At 43.8% G+C, this 7,412-nt stretch overlaps 1 pseudogene; it reads right to left on the reverse strand.

Moving 5' to 3' along the window:
- Nucleotides 1-1,451: 1,451 nt before the first annotated feature.
- Nucleotides 1,452-2,546, reverse strand: LOC142458718 (histone-binding protein RBBP4 pseudogene; annotated as a pseudogene).
- Nucleotides 2,547-7,412: the final 4,866 nt, after the last annotated feature.

Here is a 7,412-nt window from a genome sequence, read left to right on the forward strand (position 1 = left end):
ATGGGAATCCAAAGAAAGAAATTTGTCCTTGGAGTTTTGGCGAATGTCAAAGCAATGACAGGCTTCTTTAAGTCAGAAAAACAGCTTCCTCATAGATTCTGCCACGCTGTCATATAGAAATAGTCAACGAGGCCCATATCAGCAAATAAATGCCTTAGAGATAAGTAGAATGGAGGACATCTTTTGCCTTATTGAAAGAAGAGGAAATATTCAGGTCTGTTGTCAAATAATCAGGCCGCAGATATAGCGGGTATCTTTTTGTTTTTGTTTCGTGATAACCATGCTGAAAACAAAAACAATGGCGTGTTGGCAGTGTGCATAATTTTTGCTCCATAGACATAAATGTAATCAGTTTCTTCCCTGCCTTCCTTTCTCTGTTCTTGGAGGCAGAAGCAAAAAAAAAAAAAAAGGAAAGTATGATGGAGGTGGAATTTATATATATATATATATATAAATATATGGTGTTCTGTAGAAAAGCATTCACTCCAGTCTCATCACTTATAGCCAGGGAGAGCAACAGGCCTGTTGGTGAAGCAGATCACCCAAAAGGGTCATGGCACCCAGCCAGTGGTCAAAGACTAATGTTCTATTAAAAAATAAGAAAAGCAACTCTTCTCCAAGATTAATTTAATTTTAAAAATAAAACTCAGCTATTGATGATCTCTTTTCAATTTACCTGGACAGTCTACCTGTGATATACTTGGCAGGTACAAACATCTATCCTTACAACTTGGAAGTAGCAAGTTACAGGGGGAAACAAATCCAGGAACAGAACAAAACAAAAACAACCATTTGACAGAAAGGAAAGAAACAAAAATATATACAATCAGTGTAAGAAATGCACTAACAAGCAGAACTAGATGGGGAAAGAGGGACATCAATCGTTCTGACTTAGCTGAAGGGATGGAGAGACAGGGCTACATGGGGAGATGCGCATCTTGGCCAGTCGGGTGTGAGGCTTCTGCAGTAGGACTCTCAAGAACTGGACTCTCCCTTGCTTCCTGAATAAAATGACACCTTGCGGTATTACACTTCATGGCTCAGACACTTACCTCCCTTGGCTTTCTCTATTCCTCACTCACTCTAGCCTTGACTTAAATGAGTCAGAAAAACTTAGTATCATAGCAAAGGAGAAAAATAACCATATATACATCTTCCCCATTCTGCAGTTACTCCAGACCTGGGTTTGTTTCTAGAAAGTTCCCGAAGCAAATTTAATACATGCCTGTGGCTTTGCTAAAGCAAGTCTCCCAGTTAACATTTAGAAAATGCCCAGGTTGGGCTGAGAGCATGGTTGATGGATCTCTAAGAAGGGTTAGCCAAACATAGTCTTAGCTCAAAAAATCAATCTCCTAGTTGAGAGAATAAAGGGGAGTCTAAAATCACAAGTATGGACGTGTTTAGGACCCTTGTTCTTCTGAATCCACACTTCCTTCAGGGTCTTCACCATATCAGTGTTCTCTGCCATCTGGCGCACTTGCTTGATGGTCTTCTGATGCAGAACAAATCACTCAAGGTTCATGAGAAGTCAGCTATCTTGGCAGTGTGACCATCGTGAATAAACAACTCTGGCGGGGCATCTTCTACATTTCCTGGGGATTGTTTCTCTCCAATTTTACTTAAATCCCAGACATCCAGTCAGCCTACGATCAATACTATGGGAAGCCAACATAGTTTCATGGTCAGGTGATGACTGCACCTGGAATATTCCATCCTTATGTGATTCAAAGGAATGCAACGTGAGTTTCAGATTTCTCAGATCCCACAAAGCAACAGTCTTGTCAGCTGATCCTGTGGCAACAATGAATCACTATAAGGATTGAAAAAAAGGCCGTTCCCGTCAGCTGTGGGAGCAGCAACTGTGTGGCACTGCCTTGGAAGAATTGTTAGAATGAGTATCCCAGACCATGAGCTTCTGATCATCGGCAACCGACCCACACACAGGCTCACGCAGCAGGTGCCAAGAAACATCATCAGCTACTGCAGCAGGTCCAGCATCCACCACCGTTCCTTCCTTCGCTGCAGCAGTGATGCCCCACAGGCAGATGGTGTGCTCATCCAAAGCATGAAGCCATTGCCCGCTGAGATGCGGGTCCCACGAAGTTCATAGCATCCCTTCGGATGTCCACAGAGACGCAAGTCTGGCTTACGCTCTGCAGAAGGGTCTGGTTTAGAAGGGTGTTTCGTGTCGTCAAAGCCAAGACCATCGCTGGATGGAGTGTTGCTGGCAATGATGCAGGGCTCCTGGGGCACGTAACGGCCCGGTTGACTTCTCCTTCACGGTTGATCTTGATTTCTAGTTCCATCTTGCCACTGACCGAGCCCAAACCTCCAGATTCTCCTTTCTCTCTGTCACAGCGCGAGGCATCTAACCGGGCGTCATCACCAGGGAGCTAGCTGCACGCTGGCTGTCACAAGGTGGTTTAGCTCATCCGATAAATGTGCGCCCAAGACAAGTCGATGGATGCTGACAGCTTTCTCTTTGGGCTGCTTACATCTGGAAGCTACTGTGCAGTCAGGCTGGGCCACTCTAGCCCACGGGTCATCACCAAATCGTAAAGAAAAGGGGTGTTCTTTTTCCATATTTTGTGCCCCCTGTGAATCACGTGTTCTGCGGCAACATCAAAGGCTGCTCCCTTGTCGGCCACAGCAGGCAGATGGGCTAGCAAGCAGGGAAGGAGCTCAGAGTGGAGCACTGTGGGAGGGGAAGGGAGGCTGTGGGCATCTATATATTTCACAGTTTGTTCAATGTGATAGAAGGGGGCCTGCTGACTGTACCTTGAATACTGATGGGTCTTAATTACTACGTGATACCTAAACCCTGGTAGGGATGTGGACTTCAGCCCCCAAACCATCCACAACCAGGCTGTACGAAGTAGTGATTGTGTTCACACTGATTCTGTTATGCTTAGAGTTTCTTTTTAAGCTTCCTGGAAACGAAATGATCATCAATCATTTCCTCCCAGGTTCTTCTCCAGATCTGAATTGGTTAGCAGAGCTGACCACAAAATCCCCTTCAATACAGTAATGTTTCAACTGTGTGGGACTCGGCGAGAGTGAGCAGGCCTGGAGAGCTGAGGACATTCTCGTAATTTAAACATATGGGATCTCTTTTGTTTTCTTTTTCTAAAAGACATTAGGAACTCTGCCGACTTCTTCAGCTAACCAGTCTTTAGTCAAAGGACTCTCCCCTGAACACACTTTCATTCAGTGTTGTAGTGAAAATTGAATTGCTTAGGAATGTTTTTACCACTAGACTTCTTTTGAGTTTCAACATCTGGTTTTTTTCTCAAAGTAGTCACTGGATTGTGAACAAGGTCTTAGATTTTTAAAAAAAATCTTGCCTATGTAGTGGGTACTTTTGACCTGTAAGGCTCTCGGGTGGCCTCGTGGGTTATTACTGGGCTGCTCAGCACAAGGTCAGTCGTGTGAGTCTACCAGTGGCCCCTTGGGCGAGAGATACCGCTCTCTGTACTTGTGAAGACTTACAGTCTTGGAAGCGCTGTGTGGGGTGGCTATGAGTCAGAATCGGCACCATGGGAGAGTTTTGTTTTTTAATTTATAAAGCTAGATTTTCTTTTCATGAGAAAGTTATTTTCTTATATCATTGGTTCTTTTCTATCTGTTCTAATATCTTGTGTAGGAGTAATGCCATATATTTACTGCACCCTCATCTGCTCACTCTCTTTGCGTTGCTCTTGTTAGCGTCCCTCAAGTTGGTCTCGACCCATAGCACCCTATGTACAACGGAATGAAACACTGCCCGGTCCTGCACCGTCCTCACAGTGGTCCCGCTGTTCAAGTCCATTGCCACAGCCACTATGTCCATCCATTCTGTGGGGGGCTCTTTCTTGTCCTCTTTGATGCTCTCTTTCATCAACATGGTGCCCTTCTTTAGGGCTTGGTTCCTCCTGATACCATGTCCAAGGACAAGTTGAAGTCTTGTCATCCTCACCTCCGAGGAACATTCCAGCTATCCTATTTCCAACAAAAATCTTTATCTTAAATATTCTTTGTCAACTCCATAATTCAAAGGCATCAATTCTTTTTTGGTCTTCTTGATTTATTGTCGGATTTCTCATGCATATGAGGCAATTGAAAATAACATGGCTCAGGTCAGGCGCGCCTTGGTCCTCAAAGTGATACGAGGTAGTTAGCTTATTGTGCCAACCTGGCTGATAAACACATGTGGGGTTAATTGAAGGGCAGAGGGATAAATGGCTCAGTGAGCCTCCCTTTTCTAGTTCTCTGGTCTCTTGCTTTGTGATGGTCGGACCAGGGTGCAGCTGCCTTAGCCAGTTCCCTGCTTCAGCTGGCAAGGCTCACTTCCTGCAAGTCATCCCCAAGGAGAAGCCACATGGACCTGCCCTGATGCAGCCCTGGGTGCTGGAGCAGCCGTGTGGAGACCCCTGCGAGCGCTGATACACATTCACTGATTCGGTTTTCCTCCTGCAGTTGGCATCATAGTGTGTGTTTTATGAGATGGAGGAGGACTTTGTGGATTGGTGTCAGACATATGGGCTCATGTTGGACTTGTGGGCTTGGGCAGCACTGGGTTGGGATGTTTTTTTGATGTGCACTTAACCTTTATAAAAACTCTATCTTATACATGAGTTTCTGTGGATTTGTTTCTTTAAAGTATCCAGGCTAACACATGATATTTTTGCTTTTTAATGCTTTAAAGAGATCTTTTGCATCACATTTGTCCAATGTACTATATCGTTTGACTCCCTGACTGGTGTTTCAATAAATTTTGATTGTAGATACAAGTAAAATGAAATTCTTGATACCATGGATCTTTTCTCCACTTATCACGGACTTGCTTCTTGATCCAGTTGTGAGGATTTCTCTCTTCCTTCGCAGCACAGGGATTATGACTCAACACACACCTCAGTGAGTGTGATCCATACTAAAACCGTCGATCTGCATCAGTAAATGCTACAAGTCTTCCCTTTCACCAGGCAAAGTTATATCACCTGCAGGCTGTTAGTAATTCTTCCTTCAGTCTTGATATTGTCTCCTTTTCCGTATGACCCAATTAATTAGATTATTTGGCTAGCAAACAGAGTCAGTATCTATGGTGAAAGAGTAACAATCCTGAAGCACATCTTCCCTAATTTTAAAACATTCAAGATCCTTTCTTGAGGCAATTTGTTCTGTTCAAACAACTGCTTCTTGTTCTATGTACAGGTTTCACCAGTGCACCAGAGAATGTTCTGGAATTCTCATCCTTTACAATGTTATTAATAATTTGTTTTGACCCATCAAGCAAATGCCTTTGCAAACTAGATTCAGAATGAGGAATATCATTGTTGATATCAGATGGATCTTGGCTGAAAGCAGAGCGTATGATACAGATGTCTACATGTGTTTTATTGACTATGCAAGACCTTCAGCTGTGTGGATCTCTGTCTTTAATCTCTTATTATTTCATTCATCACTACCTTCATTATGACTTTGACCTTAACATTTATTTATTCTTTTCAGACTATTTTTTCTATTGCTGAGAAATTTTAGAAAGAAAATGTTATTTTAATAATTTGGAAATTTTCTAAATATTCCTGTTCTTTAGTGATCTATTTTAGGATTTAAAAAAAAATCTCTAGGGTGACTTCTTTGAATTTTACTGTGTTCCTATGGCTCTGTATATTCTGTGTGCAATCTACTTTGATTCAAATCCTGATTCTACCACTTACTGACTACCTGTTTGAGCCAGGGCCTCAGTTTCCTCATCGGTGAGCTGTGTATAATAATAGTAGTCATCGCTTACAGTTAATTTGAAGAATTAAGGAATGAGTACTTGAAAAGAACTTAAAACAGCATCTGATAGGTATTAAAAACCATGGACCCAAACCCACTGCTGTCGAGTTGGGTCAACGCCACAGTGAGTGTTCATAGGGTTGCTGAGATTGTAAATCTCTACGGGAGCCGCCAGCCTGCGGTTATAGTCCAGCTGTTAATGTACTGCCCAGGTTTTCTGAACGCTGTGTAAGAAAGACCTGTTCCCCACAGTCTTCAGTTCTCTTCACGATCACCTGGGTAATTCTCAAAGTCATCTTTACCTTCCTATTACCCTGCTTTGCTGCATTCTTTCTATCCAGTCATGCAAGTTTAAATTAAAAAACTCGCTGCCATCCAGTTGACTCAGTGCCACGATTGAACCAATAGGTAACATGATAAATGAAGCAAAGGCTGAAGTCGTCAAGGATTTTGTCTTGCTTGGATCCACCATCAGTGCTCACGGAAGCAGCAGTCGAGATCGAAAGGTGCCTTGCATAAGGTAAACCTGCTGCACAGGCCCTCTTTAGAGTACTGAAAAGCAAGTACATTACTTTGAGGACGAAGGTATGCCTGACCCGAGCCACGGTATTTTCAATTGCCTCATATGCCTGTGAAAGTTGAACATCGACTAAGGAAGATCAACGAAGAATCAACAAATGTACAAATGCGCTTGACACATGGATGCATATATGGATTGTGATAAGAGTTGTACGAGTTCCCAATAAAATGATTTAAAAAAATACAAAAGCCACACAGGTGAGTAGAAGAAAGAGAAAGAGAAAGAAAAAATGTTTTGAAAATGATGATGGCAACAAATGTAAAAATGTGCTTGACACAATGGATGAATGGATGGATTGTGATACACATTGCATGAGCCTCCAATAAAGTGATTTAAACCAAACCAAACAAAAGGAATCCACGCATTGGGATGGTGATGCTAGCAAAGAATATTGGAAGTGCTTGGACTGCTTACAGGACCAACTGATCTGGCTCGGAAGAAATATGCCCAGAGTGCTTCGTAGAAGCAAGGATGGCCCGACTTTGCCTTAGATACTTTGGACATGTTGTCAGGAGAGCCCAGTCCCTGGGGAAGGACGTAAAGCAGGGGGCGGGGAAAAGAGGCAAGCCCTCAACCAGGTGGATGGGTACCGCGGCTGCCCCAGTGGGCTCAGGCACAGAAGCAACTGTGAGGATGGCACAGGCCCGAGGTGTGTTTCCTTCTGTGTGTACAGAGTCAGGCTGGGTGAGCCCCGCTGGATGGTGCCTCACAACAACAACAACAACAATTTCAAAAACACTCTGCTGCCGCTCCCAGCATCGTCACCATAGAAAGGCCTTCCGGCCCCTCCTGCCGGCTCATGCCTTCCACGGGCACTCTTTTGTTCCCGGAGCAGGTGAAAACCAAACCAGTTTGATCCTGACACAAGTAAAGACAGTCTCACTGTTTAGTTTAAACAATTTCCATGAATAGCCACACAGAACCAATAAAATGATTTCCACAAGCAACCGCAGTCCTCTCCGTAACAGGAGCTCTAGCGCCAGCTGTCCAGGTAATCGGCGTTGACTTCGGTACACAGAATAAGCTCCCCATCGAACGTGACTCACAGGGACCGCACAGGATTGGGCACAGC

Source organism: Tenrec ecaudatus, chromosome 10, assembly GCF_050624435.1.
Source record: "Tenrec ecaudatus isolate mTenEca1 chromosome 10, mTenEca1.hap1, whole genome shotgun sequence".
NCBI classification, from domain to species: Eukaryota; Metazoa; Chordata; class Mammalia; order Afrosoricida; family Tenrecidae; genus Tenrec; species Tenrec ecaudatus.